At 41.0% G+C, this 22,648-nt stretch overlaps 1 pseudogene; it reads right to left on the bottom strand.

Moving 5' to 3' along the window:
* Positions 1 to 506: 506 nt before the first annotated feature.
* LOC147420488 (uncharacterized) overlaps positions 507 to 22,648 on the bottom strand; it is a 75,219-nt pseudogene continuing 53,077 nt past the window's right edge.

Raw genomic sequence — 22,648 nt, 5'->3', positions numbered from 1 at the left:
TTCTCCTGGATCCTTTCGACTTTCTCCCTTTGCTCTCCTAAACTCGGCCCTCTTGCTGCAAGTAGCAGAGAGAGATTCTCTCCCTCAATCTCTTTGATTCTATACATGAGAGCTCCACTCTCTCTCTTGATTCTCTCTCTTCAATCTTATATAGAGACTCTCCCTATCTCTATCGACTTGAATCAATGAGATAACCTCTCTCTTCTATTTTCTCTAGAAAACCCTTCATAGACTCTCCATAAACACTCACACATACACACACTACGATAAAGACATAGACGATATGCAAAAAACAATAAGCGCCATTGGTGGCCACCCTCTTCAAAGTCTTTCCCAGCTTCCTTTGTACACCTCTAGTAGTGACCGATCTCGATATTTATTCATCAAGGTCGAGGACTTCATTGTAGCATTTCCAAGCATATCATACCTTGTCAACAACTCCTTAAAGCAGACCAAGTGAGATCATCGTCGTGAAAATTATGATAAAAGAATCTTTCAAGCTCGCTTCAACACTCAAATCTCATGCAGATGTTCTCTTTCTTTGTCAAAATCCCCATGCCCTTGGCCAAAAAAAAGTGCACCTCCCCCACAACCCTAGCGCGTGCATATGCATCATCAAGTTTCTTTGGATCTGACAACCTCACATGAAATTGAGTATCCCTCAACATACCCGTAAGAAAACATTCCAACGAAACTCTCTCATCAAAACAATGAGGATCACATTGCTTCATCTTGAAAGTTTGAAAACGCTTAACATACTCATCAATTGGTTCACCCTCCCCTTGGAAGAATTCTAACAGGGTCCCAAAGACTAAACAAGAAGGCAAAATAGGAGAGAATCTAGCAACAAAAGCTCTACCCAATCCATCCCAAGTCTTTATCAAACACTAAAAGAGGTTGTGTGCTCTTGTGGCGCTTATAGCGACGAAAATACACTGGGTTTTTTAAACCCCCGGCGTCGCTAAAAGCGTCGCTATTAGCATCGATAAGAGAACGTCGCTATAGTAGTCGCTATTGCAGTCGCTATAAGCGTCGCTATATAGCGACGCTGCAGAGCCTAATATAGCGACGCTCGAGATTAAAATTTTTTGGGGGCAGGGCATTGAATGCCCTACCACCCATCAACCATATTGAATGTTTCATTGGTCTATTTACCTTTGAAAAAAAGTGCAAAGGTAAATATAGACCCAAAATAGTCACCCACAAGACAATATAATCATTAACTCCAACATCCATAGTACGTATTGTTTGCAAAATAAAGATACAAAAATGACAAGCGTGAATTGATGGAAGTAAATAAATGACAATTGTACATAGCAACAAAATCACTTGATTGTTAATCATTGCAAATGTAATAGTTACAAACCATTGTCATTATTTAAAAAATATACATGGTTTTCAAAAATACATAGTTACATGGTCTCGATACATAAGCTAGGACAAAAAGAAAATAATGCTATCTAGCTATGGCTAAACTGACGTTGTCTAATCAGACCTCTCATCGCGTCCAAGCGGCGTATCTGTCGGATTCTGCAAAAAAAAACAATAAGATAGCCCATTGTAAGTATAAACATATAGCGAACGACGTTTATAAAACAATACAATAAATACAAAAGAATAAACCCTAATACTAACCATGCCGCCGCAAGAAGTCAGGATGTCTATAAGGGCGTTTAAGCCCTTCCTGCCTGCGTACTCACGCTCGTACGGAGTGGAATCACGTCTTGTAAACGACCACTGTCAAAACATACAAAGACTCCATTATGTTAGAATTTCAAATCCCATAAACCCTAAACTATCGAACATAGATGCGAACACTTAAAAAATTGGCCTCAAATGATGCCCACCTGCCGCTCCCTAAGTGGTGCGAGCTCCCTGCCTCTACTCGCGCTCTGGCTGCCTCCTTTTGTTGCTTCCACTTGTCGGGATTCTTGTGCGCTTATTTCTTCGCATGCTTCCAATCTTCTTTGGCCAGCCAATTTGGTCTGTTCCATCCATGCTTGATTGCTTTTTGCACTTTGGAACGCTTATGCTTGCAGTATTCGCGCATTCGAACCTTCATCACATCTTCATTGAAGCGGTCATCCCGTGTTGGAACGGGAAACTCGTCATGAAGCATGCTGATGACTCTCTCTTTTAATTCATTCGGTACTTCACTCCAAGTGTTTAGTATGTAGTGTCTAAACACCTGAGAGCAAAGACCGCGCATGCGCCAAATCACCTTCTGTTGGAGCCTCATTGGTCCAACTGTTGTAATGAGCCCATCTTGTAAAGCATATCAAATTCCATTTTTTTATGTCAAAGACGTTTTATCATTTTGATCCATTCGTCTGGATTATGTAAATAATAGTCAGTTAGTCAGGACTCAGATTTATTCCCACTTTGTAATCATGAGCAAGAGAACCCCATGTACATTTTTGAGCTAAGGTGACTAAAGTATAAAAGTCACCTTAGAACCATTTTGAAATAACATTTTTTGAATTAATCCTGTGTCGTACGAGTCTGAGAGAGAGAGAGAGAGTGAGTGTGTCTTATCCTCTTCGCTACGCGCTTCTCCCTCACCGGATTCACGACGCGACCACACCATCGCGGTAGTCTCTCCGAGAGCTACGCACCCACACCACACATTCGCCGTTTCGAGTTGATTGCGATCGATTCTTCCTCGAGCTTGTTTTGCTTGTAAGTAGCACAAACGGTGTCTGTTTTCAATAATCAAGTGCTTCATGGAATGAGAAAGAGATTAGCTACACATAGATACTGATAAACTTAAGTTTTGCCCACTTTTGGATTATGACCTGTTGGTCTATCGCGACAGTATTCGAGATAGCTAGGGTTCTAATCTGGTGAGATTAGACTTATAGGTAAATATGTCCTAGTGAGAGGATGGTGCCTAGTAAGTTTGATGCGATTCCGAGTTCATTGCACGTGTAAACTGTGTTGTGAGCGTTAAGGGATAGAGTGGGTTGCAATCTATCAGGGTTAGTGATTGATGCATCATAAAAGTGCGTATGTGTAGATCGGTCTCAGCCTGACAAGCTAATGCGATTGCCTACGTGCACCTACGGGTTAGTCGTATCGTCGGATGATAAGTATGTTGTCTGTGTCGTGCTCGTGAGTATGAACAGGGGAGTAGTTTTTCCCTAAAACATTGGCGCCGGTGCCGGGGACACAAGACCTTAAGTAGGGAGATCTACGTCACTCGTGTGATGGTTAGCTTGCTTTAGTTTTGACTAGAGAGAGCTTAAACTTTTAGAACAAGATCCAAGATAGAGTATCCTGAGGTCTAGTGGATAGCCAGGAAGCCTGTGTCTTGCCGAGGGTCTGCGACTAGTTAGATTTAGTTAGGTAGGATAATGTGGAGTTATGGTTTTTGGTTTTTAGTGATTGTTATACTTGTGAAGAAAGAGAGTAGAAAAACGTTGTGAAACCGCAAAAAACAAACAAAAAGAAGAAACAATAAGAATGTTTGCTTGCCTTGAAAGCAAAACTCACCCCATATACCCTTGAAAGGGGTGAAAAGAGTCGACATTGAAATTTATGATCCAACACTCGAGAAAACATAAAAACTGCGACCAAAACCAACAAAAAAAATAAAATATAAAATAAGCAGGTGATTTTCATAAGGAAACACTAAGTGAACCTAAAGGGTCCAAGATGAGATATAACCATTAGCCAAGGGTAAACTGACTGTGTCATGAGGTATGACTGATGTGCACAAGTTTAAGATGCAATGTCATCAAATTTGCATCACTTCAAGTGCAATGGAGTGTGAATTTTCAGAGAAAAGTGAAATTTGTGAAGTGCTTGAGTTTGAGGTCAAAATAAGTCCAAACTTCACAAAACTTGGGGGATAGACTTATATGGACACAGGGAACAAGACTATGCAAAAACATACAAAAAATTAAGTCCCCGTTGCTCACTGCCTGGTCTATCGCGATAGACTGGTGAAGGTGGTGTTTCTCTAGCAACAAGCAAAAAACCCTTATACCACAAGCTTAACACATCAATACAAGGGTACTCACAAAAATTGAGTGAATTTGAACACCAATTTTGACCCCAAAACTTCAACACTAGTGTTTGGAGTCTGAATTCAGAGACAAGGGCAAGAAGTCTTTGAACAAATGTCCAAACAGTGCCAAAATTGGTCAATGCACTACACAAGGGGAGGCTAAACCAACTGTGGAGAAAAATTTGGAAAAAAGCTGAAAATGGAGAAAGTGCCCAGTCTATCGCGATAGACCAAGGAACTTTCTGCTGGGCAACTTTTGTTTCAAATTTCCCCTAGGGAGAGCTTTATCAGGGTCTAAATAGCAGACACACCAAAATTCAAGACATTTAGATCACTGAAGGTCAAGCTGAGGGTCAGATAGAGAATCAAGCTCCGACTGAAATACTAAAATGGGACCAAAACCCAACCCAAGTGTCCAAACTTCACAAAACTTGGGGGATAGGCTTTAGAGGGTAACTGGAACTTAAGGGTAAAGTCACAATTTTGAATTGACTTGTGCCAGAGCAAAATGTCAGTCTATCGCGATAGACTAAGGAAGTTGTGAATTAGACACTTTTTGCAATTTGTGACTATACTGCTAGGACATACTCTCTATATAGATCCCATCCATCATTTCATAATTGAAATTGGACCACCAGAAGACTGACTAAGTGGTTGCTGTATATACTTGAAAGATTTTTGGTAATTCAGGGAAAACACTTGTGAACAGACTAACCATCCTTGTGTAGATCCCGGAAGGAGGTCATCACAAAGCTATATAGGAAGAAGGAGTCCAGGTAAGCTTTAAGTTTGCAACAAAACTTTCATTCTTATGTATTTAAGGTCAGGAGCCTTTGTTAAGTCGGGAGCTAAAAGTGTCAAAAGTCAAATTAGCACCACGTCCACAGAAGAGAGTGTAACACAGACGAGACTAGACCCATTGGCACCAATCATTGAAGAGGGTAGTGATACTGACACTTCGTCAGAAACGTCCTTCTTCATGATGAGAAGTCAACAGCCAGGAGGTTTCATCGGTGAAGGACCAATGCCAGGAGGGAGCACCTCCCTACATCCTTTAAACGAAACCCAGTTCACTATAATCTTCTTGGAAGGAACTAACTCAAGGGGAGCCCTAGTCTATTCTGACTATCGGGGATGCAAGTGTATTTGTATTGAAGAAAGACCGGCTCAGAGACTAGAGATAATTCGAATCTACGATGACGGAGACAGATTTAGAGACGAAAAGGGAAACCACTATCTGATAGTGAGTAACCCTGAGGATTACAACAGATATGGGGATAACGTGGCAAAAGGGAAAATGATTTCAGAAACCCAAGAACCGCCTCCTAACATTGATCTACCTGGAGCACTTTTTATGTATGATAAGAAAGCAACCAGGGTCCCAACCTATAATGAGAATGTAGGGATTTACAAGCATGAAAGCGAGGGAATATTCTCTTACTTTCAATGCAAGGAACCCTACCCAAATGAATTAAGCAAAGACAAGGTTCTTTACTTATTTTCTTATGAAACTGCTATGGGGAAGGATATTGTTTTTGTTGACAGATACGGGCGAGAATACAAACGTATTCTCCCAGAAGAGGTTGAAAAGGCAACAGTTCTAGGAGCATCGACCTATGGCCCCGACGAGGTACCAAGAGCCACCTACACCCCTAGCAAGTCGACTAATCCCTTTTCAGAAGAGTATGACGCTACCTCACATTCTACCCGACCACCGACGTCCAACTACCAGGACCAACCAGCTACTCAGCCATCACTGGAGGCATGGCTTCGACAGAGTGCTACATTAGAACAAGACCGAACCCGAGAGGGTTATCAAACCGCACGAGGGTTAAGGGATTTACAAGAACCACCAATCTATGCACGGTATCAAGGAGAGAGTAAGCCAAAGACTCAGGGGTCAATTGAGCTTGGAAGAACACCCCGAGAACGAGTTCGAAGAGATGAACCATCTCTCACGAGAACTGTTAGGAATTATGGATTAGGAGCACCATTGGGAGAAGAACTTGGCCACTACAGAAGACCAGAGGAGGTATATCGACTAGGACGGGGAGATCCCATGATGAGATTTGGAGACCATCGTAGAATTAGACCTTCTCAAGTGCAAAAATGGGTAAACAAGAAATATACGGGAAGCAGGGATCCAAGAGATCATGTAGCAGCCTTTGTGCGTGTAACATTAGGGGAATTTTGAGGTCATTTTTGTGCCTTTTAGCGTGTAGAGAGAGAGTGGTCTCAACCAATGGTTGAAGAGCTTCCGTTACGGAACCTCTATTTTTGAAACCTCACAAAAAAAGCAAATATTCTATCTTTACCGCAACTTTGAGCTGGTAGATAGCAATGTAAACAAGTAAAAGTGCAAAGGCATTCAATAGCTGTCGCTTTTAGAAAGACTCACTTCTCATATTATATTGTTTTCATTTTGCACGTCGTCATCATAAAACAACGTTTTGATTCTATCTCATGATCTTTTCCAGATTTGAACCGTTTTTTGCACATTCTGCTTATTCTTCTCTTGAACTCAGGCTAAACTTCTTTGCTCATTTCGTTTTTCACCATGGAATCTTCATCACGATCAAAATGACCAAGAACTTCCATTGAAGCCATTGTCACTTACAACACGACTGATCAAAATGGAGAATGGATTCCAATAACTATACACAAAGGAACGTGGATACTGATGCAACAGAACAAGAGAATAAAGTCTTCCACCAAAAACTCTTTCTTGGCGAGATGGAAGGGTATTGTTAAAGATTTCAGCTTTGGCGACAACAAAAAATCAATCAAAGAGGTGCTGGTGCAGCATGTGTACATGCATAAAGATCTGCATATTGACTTAGAGAGTTCTGCTTTGCCATTACATAGACCAAATTGTAAGTCTCTTAATTTAAATCCTTATTTGTAATGCATGTTGTATAAGGTTATTTGTTCTACAGATTTGTATCCTTCAAACATTATGGAATGGCAGCCAGTAGAATGTGTTATAAATATTCTGGATGTGTGTCATGGATCAATTGGTGAAGAAATATACAAGGGAAGGACTAAGGGTTCACTGGCAGAGAATGGAATATTCTTCTTTGACCATTATTATGTTCCACCTAGAAGGACTGGAGAACTTGGAGCCACAACCAAGCTAGACTTGCCTGATTTCAAGAGTGGAGAATGGTCACTCCCTAGCTCAAATACAAGTGAGGGCTACAGGTGCAAACTGTTTTGTGAGATTCAAAAGTGTTTGAAAGCAAACATAGCAAGCAAACAGAGTAGAATCTCTATATTCATGCCCATTACAGTTTTTGTAGACTTCTTCTCTAATGTTGAAGTCAGAAAATCTAGAACAATGTTTTCAGTGAAGACTTTAGACTCGGCAAATGTACTTGAATTTGTGGATGAGGGTTGGAACACCAAAACAGTGAATGGAATCACTTGTAATGTGCAAGCTGGCTCAATTGCTTGCAAATACATGATAGGGACACAAAACTTCATTATGTCATTTTATTACAGAAGATGGCACTATGTTGGTGGTCAGCTAACTCCACTTGATCAAGACATGGAGGACTTCATTGACAGCCCAATAGAAGACATTGATATATGGGTAAACAATGAGCATCTGTCAATTGTAAAGATAAGAGGCATGTGTAGCTTACATCAATTGAGATTGGACCTGCAAAATGATGAAATTGAACTGCCCACAACATTCTGCTTTCAAATAAATGGTGGAAAGGTAACTGTTATCCCTAAAAGTCTCTTGTTCTCTTATTGGTTCTTTATTTAACTTGGACTGTTTTTGTAGGTATCAAAAAGGAATGAAAAGAGGCTATAGTGCAAGGACATCTTGGATGGCATTGTACATTTGGTGCCTTAAACATCCTTCAAGACAATTTTGTAACACATGACCTACAAGGATCTTATTTTGTATCACATGACCTGCAAGGATCTTGTTTTGTATCACATGACCTGCAAGGATCTTATTGAAATAAAAATCTAAAAGGATCTTTATTTTGTTATTGAAATGCAACTTTTCCAAACATCAATGATTTGATTTTGTAACAGAGTCTTAAAACAAGGTGATCAAAATGTATTCAATTTCAAATATTTGCAATTACATACAATAGACAATTGGATACAAGTGGGCTATAGAATAGACAATTGGATACAAGTGGGCTACAAAAAGCTAGAATAGTTTTCTGCCAGGAGTTTTCCTGTCCCTAGGGGACTTCCTTATGGGGTTGGTGCTTTTGCAGTGGGGTCTTTTGTCCTGGAAGATTTTCTTGTGGGCTCTTTGGCAGGAGGGCTTGAGGGCTGCTTCCTCTTTCTCTTATCATCCATCTCTTCACTTGCCTTTTCCTTCTCACCACTCTCTTCTTCCTCTTCACTTCCCTTTTCCTCTTCTAGTTTTGCTTTCCCCTTTGCCTTTTCTAGCTTTGCTTTCCCCTTCTCTTCAACATCATCATCTTTAAATACCTCTTGCAGTTGTCCATTTGCTTCAATCATATACTTGATAATCTTTGCTCTTGTCAACCATACATGGTTCTCACTATAGCACTCTCTGTTGATCTATAGAAGGCAATAGAAAGCAAGTTTTAGGAACAATAAAATGAGAAAAAATACAGCTTGCAAATATGAAATATGCTATACTTCTACATTCTGATTGTCATTGCAGTATATGAAGTCCAAGAGGAGCTTGGCATTTGTCACTACCCTCCATCCACATGAATGGCTTTCAGGCTGGATTGGAACCTGCAACTCATTACATGTATTTATGGGAAAAAATATTTGAGGATAATCCATTGAAGTGAACAAAGCATAAAGAATTCCAACCTTCACAACTGAAAATTGGATTTTAGTCAGCATCTTTGGCATGGGTGGACAATTCTCCAGTGTCTCTATAAATCTTGTAGCAGCACTGTCCAAAATTCTTTATTAAAAGTATGTGCTTGAGGTTTTGCTTGTGGTTTACAAAATGTGTCTGCTACTATACTTACAATTTTGCTTGACCATGTACTCCAGCAAGAGAATTGACAAAGTAGCATTTTCTTTTCACAATATCAATTGAAATTAAACTCCAATGTGAGCTATAAAAACAAGCCTCAGTTAGCCTTCTAACATGAATTAGTAAATTCTCTTCACAAGGTGTAGGTAGGAAACTTACCTCTCATGATAAGGAATCAAGAAAATTTCACAGATTTCCAAGTCCACATGAGTCAACCACTTTGTGAGCTCTCTAATATTTGTCTCTGTCCTGAGAAAGTGGGAGATAGAAGGGTCTAAAAATTCCACCTTTTGTTGAAGGTCTGGCTCATATGTATGCATCATTAACCTGGTACAAGATATTGTTATATAAAGAGTTCTTGCTATAAACAAAAATACAGAGGAAAACAAAAACAACCTGAGGCATGTGATAAGGAGTGGAGAATTCATATCCTTGGTCCCAGTCCTTGAGAATTTCCAAGGTCTCAGAGTCAAGTGAATTGTAATCCTCCCTAGGATCCTCCTCACTGAATAGAGCGACAACAAAACCAGTAGGATTGACACTCCTCAAGAGGGGCACTAGCTGAGGTTCCAACAGGTCAAGCTCCTTTCTCTCTGCAATTTCCTTGTCTTCCTTTGCTCTCTTTTTCCTTTCCTTTTCCTCTTCTTCAGTAATATCAACTACTCCTACTTCAGGCTCCTTGGGATTCCTCCATGGAGGAGTGTTGAGAATATTAAAGGCCTTAATATCATGCATAGGGACAGGCTCCAACATTCTTGAAAACCTGTATCTCAGCCTCCTGAGAGTGATCATGTCTTTGTCCATCAAAGTAACCCTATGGGCATGAGCTGCACAGATATAGGCATCTTGGAAAAGCTCAATCATAAAGTCCTCAGAAGCCTCCTAGATACATGCCAATGCAGTTCTAGTCCACCTCATGTCAATCTTGTACTCCTCTGCAGCTTGTCTGCATAGTCTTTGGAAGGGCAGTTTGGGAATTGCAAGATTGATGGACTTTATGGCCTTCCTTATCTCTCTTAGACATTTGACCCCCTGCTTGAACTTTCTCTTTGTAAGGAGAGGCTTAAGCTGCAGTGGCTTGTAAGCTTTCCTCTGATGTGTAGTTTTTCTTTTGCTTGGTTGAGGGTCAGGTGTGCTTGGTTTAGGGTCCTTCCTCTGAGATGTGCTCTTCTTTGGTTTGGAAGTACCAGCTGAAGCTTTGCTAGACTGAGATTCTTCTTCATCTTTGGATAGAGGCTTATCAACCTTCCTTGCAGTCTTCTTGGTCCTTGCCATCTTCAAAAGGGATAGGAATGATTGTTACACAACAAACATTAGTAAAAAAAGTAAACGATGTATATTTAATTTTTATTATTACTTTATCAAAGTAAACTCCTCCTTTTTGACATAGTGGCACACATTTCCATACATAGTGGAACACATTGCGGTGACACCCCGTACGCAAAATCACAAAGGGACCAATGTCCTCACACTTTCGATGATCGCGCACGGGGTGACGGAGTGCCAAGCGGTACACAGAGGCACACATTGTATGCATGGTAAAGTCTTCACACTTACGAATATCGCGCACGGGGTGACGGTCAAAGCGCTCGAATTTTTGGGTTGTGGAAGTGCGAGAACCGGGTAGAACCTCCTTCAAAATGCGCTTAGTTTGGGCTCTGAGGAGGTTTATATAGGGTGCTTTGCGCAAGTCCCTAGGCGCATACTAGCCGTTGGACCACACTTCGAGGCGGCAACCGATTTGCACACCCCCCGAGGCGGCGTTTTTGGCCATAAAAAAAACCTACCCAGCCCGTTTTTTCGCTTATTGTCATTCACAAGGCTTTGAAATTAAGCCTCCAACCCTCCAAGCGACACACCGCGACACGCCGTGCGCGATTTTGGGAGCCGTCGACCTCTTCCTAGCAATAGGAAATCGCGTACCAAGTGTCACTCCGTGCGCGTAGTTAGTGAGTGCCGAGTTTCTCTTAACCCCTCACAGTTCGCATAGCAAGTGACAAACTTAGCATGTGACAATTTTATGTAATTCTTTTTTGCTTGCGCTTAATTTGTGCGCTTAATTTGCTTGACAATTTTATGCTTTTAATTTGTTTGTAGACTTGATATAAAGAAGGGTGGTTAATGTCTTGATAGACTTCTCTTTTCTCTTTTTCAGCTGAGCATTTGTGGATTGTCATAATGGATACAGAGGATATACAAGAGACCGCTGATGACAAGCTGATGTCTTTTCTTTACAAAGTTAATGAACTTACAAGATTTCAAAGTGTTAAACAGATTTTTAATGCTGCCTTTGATCTTCAAGCACTTGTGGATGGATTCTCTACACAAATTAGTGACTTGAAAGAGATATATACAGAATTGATCAGAGATCACAGGCTTGACAATCTTGTTCATTTTGTTGATATATGCAAAGCAGGTAGCTTGTCAAGGACAGGTATTGCAAAGAAGTGGTCAAGCCTTCATCCAGACTGGCAAAAGATCATAAAGCCTTGCAAATTTCATGGTAATATGCATTGCCAGTTGGTAGATTATGACCTTGGACTTATCATTTTCTTCAGTGTACTCCCAACACCAGAGGGCAAAGAGATTCCAAAGCAAATTTCCCAGGCTGAGGAGGACCAGGAGAAAGAGGAGATAGAGATGGAGTTCCATGAAGAGGAAGAGAAGCTACAAAGCACTGAGATGCTGGACATTGCAAAATTTAAAGCAGAAAACATCACTAAAGTGGAGAATGTTGACATTGAGGATGAAGATGTTGATCCTTTGCATTGCACAGCAACATTTCCCACATACAAAGTTAACAAAAAGGAATATGTTTTATTCAGCATCTTTTTTATCTAAGGGAAGATTATGCTTTGGCAGTTTTGGCTGAGTGGGGATCTAATGACATAGGATTTATTGATTACTCACCTTGCCCCTTAGCAGTCTTGGACACAGAGGCAGAAAATTTTATTGACAGCTCAAGTGTTGGAAAGCATGTGCAGGACATTGTTCGGAGATATGAGCAACAGGGTGTACCTTCTGAAGAGGAGTTCAATGAGATCCAGAAAAGGCTTAAAATAGAGAATATGGGAGAGGAAAAGACCAGAGATTATGAAGTAAGGCCAACTAGATCCATTGATATATGGGAACCTGCCTTGTTTGAGGAGGATGAGTCTCCTAAGGTATGTTAATGACCATTTTGCCCTGTCTTATTAATGTGCTGAACAATTAACCAAGACATATTTTTGCAGATTGAAATACTGGACACAGACAAATTCCTTGGCAGGGGTAAGGGTTCCAGACCCTTAAATTTAGGAAGGAACCAAAGCTTGGGACACTTTATTGGGAAGCTCAACAAAGAGACTGTCATTATATTCCATAACAAGTTTACAAGAGAACCATTGCTTCCAATGCTTGCAATTAAAGCACTTGCAAAGGTTGTTGGTTCATATCAGCTTCCTCCAGGGTTAGAGAAGTTAATATTGGTGGAAAAGGAGGAAGCCATCAGAATTTTTGGATTCTTCCCTGGCCTTACTGGTTCTAGAGCTGGTTATTTTGCAACAATGGCATCCTATGTGCTTGCCCACTCTGGGGACCTCAAGAGACAAATGATAGGCTACAATAAGCAGAAGTTTCTGAAGTTTAGGGGTGAAGTTGATGTACCTTCATCAAAAGACTGACTTTGCTCAAACCTGTACTTTGGCCCACTTTCTACCTTGTCTCTCTCTTGTAGCTAGCCATTGTAAGAATTTTTGGTTTGCAGATGAACTATTATATGAATTTTGTCTTTTCTACTTGTTCCTATGTAAGGCATTTGCTAAATCTGAGTTCAGTAGTGCTTTCTTTGTCATTTTTGATCTGGTTCTATGCCATATTTGTCTATATAACCATTGGAAAACCTCAAGCAAGCTGTTTGCCTTCACTGCACCTCCTCCTTCCCCTAATTCTTGTGCATTAATGACTTCGGGTATTGTTGTTTGATGGAAAACCCAATTCCAGAACATCAAAGTCTTCACTCTCTACTTCAAAAGAACCTAGCCACCAGACATTCTTCTCCAATTGCACGCTAAAGTACTTGGTATCCTTCGGTTTCAATGCTCTGTTCATTAAAGTTATGGAAATCCTCTCAATTTTTCTGTTCTTAACAATCTCACATTCATCAAGCTTTATCACAAAACTGACAACACCATTTGCTTCTGTATGCTCCAGCTCATAGAATCTGATCATTTCCTTCTGAAGTGTCTTCAAGTCAAGGAAAATATTATTGAACTCGTCAAATTGAAGATCCCTCTTTTTACCATGATAGGTACCATGAATGTGGTGAGGCTCACCCAACATCTCCATTATCCTCTCATTGATCTTTTTCCTTGCCTACTACACAATGGATGGCTTTGGAAGCAAAGAGGACCTGACCTTACATTGCTTTAACCTTGACTTCATACTTCTGAACAGCTTGCTATAACCATCTCTGCTAATGCCTACCTTATCCATAGTATATTGCACATCCTCCAAGAGCTCTGCAAAAATCCCTCAATGCACTGCTCCTTTGCCTTTTTAAACTTCTTCTCTGTGAAAATCTTTTTGGCAACCTTGAGAGGTAAAACATCACAATAATGTTTAGCTGCCATTTCCATGTTTGATGCAGAGTTTGGTTGTAGCAAAGTCCTAAATCAAAAGGTACAAAATTAACTGATTATTGTCCAAATGACACCAACAAAATAAACAAACTAAATTAAAGTTAACTGAATATTAATCATTTAATAAAGAACAATAGCGTAATAACAATAACATAAGCATAATAATGTGGAGCAGAATCATAATACAACTTAACAAAAAGATTAACAACCTAACATAAGCAGAATCATATAAAATAATCATAAGCAGAATCATATAAAATAACAATACCTTGCTGCTCTGATTCTCCTGCTGCAACCTCCTCCACCACGTCTCAAGGCTTCAATGTTCTTTAACTTCTTTTCTCTTTGTCTGTTTCCTAACATTGTATTCTTGCTTCTAGCTTGTTTGAGTTGAGTTTGTAGCTTTTCGTTGCTCTCTTTACATTCCTCAAGTTGTTGTTTAAGAGTATTTATCATTTGTTTGGTCAAATGATCTTCTAACTTAAGAATATCTCTCTCTGCCGCAAGACTCTGTGTATAGCCCAGCAACCCTCTTTGACCATCACCCACAAATTTTATCAAAGATGAACAATTTGAGAATGGGGGAGTGCTCTTTGTCATTGGGTCCACTGGATACAATCTTCCATCAGTCCAGAGATCAATGTGATTTTTTTGATCTTGCCGCATTGCTTCAAATATGGACGAGGACACCTCTGCACATTTGTTTCTCTTGCGCACTGGACAATATTCTTCATTTAGCTCAATGTGTAGATGGTATAAGCTTCTTCTCTTCCTCATGGAAGTCTGTTAGCAGTATTTGTCAGAGATAGTACTATAGGAAAAAGCTGTGCAGATACGAGGAAGAAGACGACACAGAAAAGGTTTGTTTCAGCTTTTGGAAATTTTGAATTTTGGGCCAGAACTGACGTTTTCGTTAGTTTTGGAGGGAGTATTTTTTAGAATACGAAAGATCCTAGAAAGATTTGACAATGACATGTTTCGGTGGAGGTAAAAAGGACGCAAACTCACCTTTTTACAAACATTTCACTATTTTTTAAATAAAGTATATATTCTCTCTCTACATATTCTTACAGGGCACAAAAGTGACCTCAAAATTCCCCTAATGTTAGAGCTCAAGAGGTGCAAGACTTTCCTACCCAATTTGCAGGATTTGGTTTAACCTTAGAGGATGATGCGGCTACATGGTTTGACTCGGTGGAGCGAAGAGACTTTGAGTCTATGGAGGAAGTGTTTGACGAGTTTATCGAGGAATTCTCACAAAGGGGGATAGCTCATAATACAGTCTCACAAATCCATAAATTCAAACAGAAAGATGGAGAGTCCGTGCGAAAGGCCGCCCTCCGATTAAAAAGATATGTTAAGTTCTGTCCCGTGGAAGAACTGCCAACTCAGTCCAAACTTCTGCATATATTTATCCAAGGACTAAGTAATGCAGTTCTTCAAAAGGACTTACATATTAAAAGGAGCACTACGTTGAATGATTTAACCAAGGAAGCTCTATACCTTGTGGAAAATTGTGCGGTCTACAAAGAGGGTGAGTTCAAGGATCTTGACGATGATTCTTCCTCACAACAAAGCGGAGGCAAGTCTGCTAAGACAACACTAAAGGGGGAAGTAGCGGTAAGCCAAGAGCAGCTTGTAGATGAAGTGCTTAAAAAGATTAACTTGTATTCCAAACCACAAGCTAAACAACCAAAATGGTGTGCGATTGAACAAAAATGGACAAACCATGGGACGGAGGAGTGTTATTATAACAAGGGATATGTGAGAGAACGACCATATACTCCGCAAGCTCAGACGACATCCCCTCAAGTCCCACCGATGCCTAGATATCAAACAGGAAACCTACCAGGACCTGTAGGCGTAGAAAGACCACAACCAGTGTTGGGACAACAACCATCCCTACCAGGATTAGGATCAGTCGGCATAAGATACACACCCACAGCAACTGAGTCAGACGAGAGGGCTTTGGTACCTATGCATGCATACTACGACGAGCCCAATGGATATGCGGCAAACTCTATCTATTATCCACCGGACGAACCCTCTACACCAGAACCATGGAGCATGATAGGAAATACAGGACCACCAACTGCTGCACAGGCAGCGGGAGAAGGACGATATAGCCTGGATGAAAGAACACTGTTGTTCATAGCCAACGAAGGCATGAGCGGGCAAAGAATTGCACACCAACAAAGAGGAGCTCCAGGAGCACGTCAAAAGCCTAAAGGACCAAGCTACAAGTGTGGAGGAGACCATTGGTTGAGGGACTGCCCTCATGACGAAATCATTAGGGTCAACGCATATTGCATGGAGTGTGGAATTACTCACTTAATCTCTGATTGCCCTAAAAACCCAAGCAAAGGAGCAAAACTACCTTGAATATGCTGGGAGCGCTACCGTCTAGTGGAGGGTCAGAAAACGAAACTCCTATTCTTGTTAAGGTCTTGACGAGAGCCCAAGCAAGGAAAAATGACAATCAGCCCAAGAGTAACGATGAAAATCAAGAAGAAATCAAGACTGACAAGTCTAGCGTCAGTCGTGATAATCCTTGGAAAGAACGAAGAGTGAAAATGAAAGCTAGATGTGAGCGAAAACAAAAAGATGTAGAAGCTGAGCTGACGATAGCTTGAGAGCAACTTAAACAGCAAAGAGATTCTGACTCTCTAAAATCAACGGAAGGACCAAAGAGTGCAAGCTCAGGAGGGTCGGTATTGGTAGATAAGATCAATGAACCCTTAGATGAAATCTTGCAAGCATATGAAGCAAGATTGAAGAACAGACAAACCCTAGAGCAAAGGTGGATGACATATCCATATCCAGAGATAGAAAAACAGAGACTAGAGATGTGCAAACAGCTGATTGAAACTGCACAAGCTTTATTGGAGCCTCCACCTATGGAAGCAAGAGATAGAGTAATCAAACCATCAAACAATGAAACACCTCACAAAACCTAACAAAGGATACCCGACAAGATAGAAAACATTAAATCCTTGCCGGATGTAGAGGATGCAAAAGACGTACCTAATAGCACCGATGAATCACTGAAAGGTTTTCCACCATATTCCCCTATTGTGGAAGAAAATTGGCCTGAAGAACTATGGGAAACGGTGCAAAAAGCTCAAGAAAAATATGAGACAAAAACAGTCGAGTCAGCACCTTTCTCAGAGCTGAACTTGAATAAGACTCCATGGGATCTAGACGTTAAATCATTTCAAGGGGATAATGGTTCAGTTGCATTCGAAGATAGTAGACCACAATCTCTCAGAACTTTGCCATCATATATGGGAGACTATGAGGCAAGGTCAAAAATTCGAAGAGTACCTTCTCAGAGGATAGGCGGTTCAAATCAATTGGACACTAAAATCCTGACAGACTTGTTGACCACTCCGGTCAAGTGTACAATCACATTGGCAGAATTGTTAAAAATTAGGCCAAGCATGTGGACGGAAGTGGGCAAATGTCTTGAAAATTTTTGCATAAGGACGCCTCTTAAGTTCTTCGAAACCGAGCTTAATGACACAGAACCGAAGAAAGTCAACACTAGACCAGTGCCACTCAACAAGGTAGGAGAGTATTGTGAGGGTGAAGACGGCAACACAACCCTACCAGTTGAGTATAATGGCATAGAGACTAAGGCAATACTTGATAGTGGAGTTGGCATTGACATTGTGACCAAATTGCTATGGGAAAAATGGGGAAAACCAGCAATACGAACAACTAGAATGAAATTGCAACTGGCGGATGGGCACATAGAAAGGCCTATAGGATTGCTTGAGGCAATTGTGGTATCTTCTTGTGGCATAGAGTACGAACATACCTTTGCCATAGTAGATTTCGGCAAGAAGAACAACTATGAAATTATCCTTGGTAGGCCGTTCATGAGGCAACTCAAAATGGTACAGGACTGGGGGTATGATTATTTGTATCTAAGACATGCTAAAACTACTACACGCGTAAACATGAAAATCATAGCTACCATGATGTCACGAGAACCCCGGTGGAAGAATTTGACTCAGCCACCATTAGTGGATCAGAAGTCCTAGCGTGGCTTTGTAAGAAAAAAGAGATATGGATGTGTGGGGCATCTCAATGTAGTGAATTTGACCACGATGAAAGGACACTAGAGAGGGTCTTGGAAGATGATGCCTATATACGAGAACCTTTTCCTAAAGAGAAGCTCGAACCCCTAGAATGGTCTCAAATTTTGGCTACATTGGATGTATGCGTCAATGAAGTCACTCCAGAAATTAAAAGATGCATTGGTATCTGCACCAATTCTAAAAGCACCAGATTGGTCAAAGATCTTCCATGTACATGTAGATGCTTCGGCATTTGCAATAGGCTGTATATTAGCACAACCAAATGAGGGAAAGACGGATTTTCCAATTAGTTATGCTAGTAGACAACTCAACAGTGCAGAGAAGAATTATACTACCACTGAAAGAGAAGGATTGGGTATGATATATGCTGTAAAGAAATTTCATCACTACTTACTCGCAAACAAATTCACATTCTTTGTGGATCATCAGGCACTCTTGTACTTAGTAAACAAACCTTGCAACACGGGACGAATTGTAAGATGGTTCATTGTGTTGCTGGAGTTTGATTTTACAGTAGTAGTTAAGAAAGGAAAAACTCATCAAAGAGCAGACCACCTTTCTCGATTACTACATGGCAAAAAAGCTACCGGAGTAGATGATGATCTCCCAGACGCATACCTATTTAATATAAAGATGATACCGAAATGGTCAGAGCAAATTATTCCGTTGCTGACATATGGAATGAATCTTGACGACAAACACACGGTGGAAGACATTAGACAAGCACGAAATTACGCAATGCTTGCGGGAAGAATGTACCATCATGGAAACGATGGGATTCTAAGATTGTGTATAGGCCCAGAGGAGTACGAAGCGTACACTACAAGAGGCTATTCATATTAGCGACGCTCACACGGCGACGCTCAAAAAAAATTTCCCGACGTCGCTATGAGCGTCGCAAATTTACAAGTAAATTTGCGATGCTCATAGCGACGCCGGCTGGGCAAAAAAAATAACAGAGAGCGCCCAAAAACTCAGATCTCAGATCTGAGTTTTTCGGCGCCCTCAAGCAAGGAGCAGGTAACGCTCTCCCTCTCTCTCTCTCTCTCTCTCTCTCTCTCTCTCTCTTTCTTCTCCACACACACACACACACACACGACGAGAGGAAGGAGAGCCAGGTATGCTCCTTCCCTCTCCTCACTCTCATGTTCCCTTCCCCTCTTTCTCTCTCTCTCTCTCTCTCTCTCACACACACACACACACACACACACATAGGGTTTTTGAGAGAGAGAGAGAGAGAGAGAGAGAGAGAGTACAAACATAAACAAAAACGCACACACACATACATAAACAAAGAATGCACACACACATTGAGAGAGGAAAAGAGAGAGAGAGCATGCATAAACAAAAAACGCACACATTGAGAGAGGAAAAGAGAGAGAGAACATGCATAAACAAAAAACGCACACATTGAGAGAGAAAAAGAGAGAGAAACCATGCATAAACAAAAAAACGCACACACATTGAGAGAGAAAGAGAGAGAAACTAATTTAACGTCGTAGGAAACTAATTAAAATTAAAAGACCTAAAGATCTAGCCGACGGGGAGTTGAACTCAAGACCTATTATTCAAGAGGGAAATGGCATAACCAATCTATCATACTTGGCATGGGTGATAGAAAGGTTATACCATTTATCTCTTTTTATTGGCACACACATCCACACACGCGCACACACACAAGAAGAAGAGAGTTATAACGTCGTAGGAAACTATCCTAAAAGACGTTAAAGATTAGGTTAGATGTAGACTTACGTTAAATTAGATTTAGGTTTATTTTTAGTTAGATTTACGTTTATTTACGCTAGATTTAGATTTACGTTATATTAGATTAGATTTAGGTCTCCATAGACTACGATGCCTGCTTGAAGCGGGTGAAGAAAGCCCTCAATGGAATATAGGGTATTGCTGCCTTCACTCATGGTGGGCTCCGTCGATCCAAAAGTACTGGTGAAATGTCTTCAGACGATAGGGAAAAAGGTGGATCTTCAGGGCGGCAAGAGTCACTACATCCCCGACAATGACCATCTAGACAACCTCTAGTCATTCAACAGCAACTTCAAAGTTAGTAACAAGAGCAAGAACGGTCCAAAGGGCCAATTGCTGTCGTCAGATGTGGATGGAGATGAGGCAGCGTCACCGCCGGAAGTTAACTCTCACATCTTTAGTGATGAGAATGCCAACTCTTGCCGAGTTATGTGAAAAAATATGTGTTAAATCAGTTTTAAGGTTCTTATAATCCCTGTTAGTTTAGTTCTTTGTTTTTAATATAACATAATTTACGTTAGATTTAGATTTATGTTCTATTAGATTAGACTTAGGTTTATTTAGGTTTACCCACACACACACACACACACACACACACACACACACACACACACACACACACACACACACAAGAAGAAGAGAGTTTTAACGTCGTAGAAAACTATCCCAAAAGACGTTAAAGATTAGGTTAGATGTAGACTTACGTTAAATTAGATTTAGGTTTATTTTTAGTTAGATTTACGTTTATTTAGATTTACGCTTATTTACGTTAGATCGAGTCCACGCAAGAATTACTTACGGTTTAGGGTTTAGAGTTAGACGAACAGTGAAAAGATCTACTATGAAAAGATGTTAAGATGCTGTGAAGTGCTACAGCTAGAGAAGAGGCAAAGGGGTTTTGTCCACTACATGCAGTATCATGTAGACGTGGGTCTGTAGATTTCTTGTACCCACAAATATAGGTATTGACCAATAAAGACGAGATTATAACCTGGTGGTTCTGATCTCCGTGCACCTCTAGACCGAGGTGTGTGGGGATTGGACATGACTAGAGAATGTGAGGTAGAGAGAGAGAGAGAGAGAGAGAGAGAGAGAGAGAGACAGAGATAAGACGAAGAATGCCAATAGAATATTAAACTTGTTGTCCAGGTTATAAGATTTTTATCCTCATTATGAGTAGTGACGAGGATGTGGGACCGTCCAACTGAAACACCTATCTCTCAACGAGGGTCTTATGTCCTTGTAATCAATGCAAGCATGCTGTGCGACGGACAAGACGTGCTTCTTTGCAGCACGTTCGCGAATTTGGCTAGTTCGATCCATCTATTATAGATCGATTTGTTGCCAATTATAACTCGTCGGACTCTGACGCTGGCCAACAAGCAGCAATCTTGCAACCCAATAGACGTGTTCGCAGGCGCTTTGGTCAAGCAGCATATGTGAGGCCACAAGATGTAGCCTCTGACAGCTCGGGAGATGATCATGCAAAGCACATTCCCAACGAGGCAATGTTTGAGCCCGAGATTGATGAAATGATCGAGACGATCATGGATTCAGAAAGGCTTATCTATGATGATATGAAAAGTGAAGCCGATACGCCATTGTATAATGGAGCACGTATGTCTAGATTGAAAGCACTCCTGGTTCTTCTCAACATGCAGGCAAAGTTTGGATGGAGTGACACTAGCGTCACAACGCTTTTCAGGTGATCTATTACAATTAGTTTACTTTAATAAAACTCTAAATGTATAATGATCTGATAGATTTTTACACGACTGTATCGTATTTTTATGTTGTGTAGATTGCTTAAAGAGCACATACTACCAGCTGACAATGTGATGCCAGATTCCCGAGATGAAGCAAGAAAGATTTTGCAAAACTTGGGGATGGATTACAATTCTATCCACGCTTGTCCTAATGACTGCATTCTTTTCAGAGGGGAATACATAGACATGGAGAAGTGTCCGAAATGTGATTCCGAAAGATATCGAGTAGATCTCCACGGGACAAAAATTCCACAAAAGGTTTTGCGACATTTTCCTCTGCTTCCTCGCATCAAGCATTTCTTCGAATGTAAGTCCATGGCCGTCCTAGCATCATGGCATGAGGAGAATAAATCTTCGGATGGTGTGCTACGAATTCCTGCAGATTGCGTAGCCAGGAAACATATAGATGGAACATGGTCGGATTTTTCCAAGGAAGCTCGAAATTTGCGCTTAGGCCTGGCTATGGATGGCGTAAATCCATTTGGTCAAAGATCAACATCTTACAGTGTATGGCCCGTTGTCATCGTCAACTACAACATTCCCCCGTGGTTGACTACGAAGAAGGGGCACCTATGGCTAAGCTTGATTGTGCCAGGGCGATATAAAGTGGAGAATATGGATGTGTATCTTCGTCCACTATTGGAAGAGCTACAACAATTGTGGATTGGCATAGAGGTGGTGGATATGAGCCGACACACAGGACGACGGAATGCTTTGATCAGAGGCATTCTAATGTGGACCATGCATGACTATCCCGGGCTAACAGAATGCTCAGGTGATCTATTGACACTCCTCACTCAGACACTGTAAATCTTGTTTTTTCCCATAGTTGATCTATTATCATGTGTATAGATGCAGGGCTTCAAACAAGCGGATACAGAGCATGTGTCACATGTGGACCTAGACTGAATGCACGTAGGGCACCCTCACTGAAGAAGAAAATCTATGAAGGTCATCAAGCGTATCTTCCAGAGAATCATGTGTTACGCGACGGCTTTTTGGGAAGAGAGCCACCAACGATGTCTGCACAAGCATGGTTAGAGCAGAAGGAGATGTGTGATGACGGATTGCCTCCAGGGATGAAGAGACTATCTCTATGGTATGAGTTACCATACTGGCCCCGACTCATGATCAATCACTTGCTCGATCCAATGCACATATTCAAGAATGTGGGTAATCTACTATGGGACCATCTGACCGGCAAGAAAGATACTTTGGGAGCCAGAGTTGACCTTAGAAATGTGGATCGTATGGAGCAATATTGGCCGCAAACAGCGTTTGATGGATCGATAAAACTCCCTAAAGCACCATGGATTTTCACAGGAGCCCAAGAACGCAAAGTAAAAGAGACCATTCGATCTTTGCAGACCCCCACTGGCGTAATGCACTCGCTCCGA

The sequence above is a fragment of the Adiantum capillus-veneris genome, chromosome 28, assembly GCF_014529385.1.
Source record: "Adiantum capillus-veneris isolate H3 chromosome 28, ASM1452938v2, whole genome shotgun sequence".
NCBI lineage: Eukaryota > Viridiplantae > Streptophyta > Polypodiopsida > Polypodiales > Pteridaceae > Adiantum > Adiantum capillus-veneris.
Note: the sequence above shows the minus strand (reverse complement) of the source record. Positions and strands in the feature narration are given on the sequence as shown.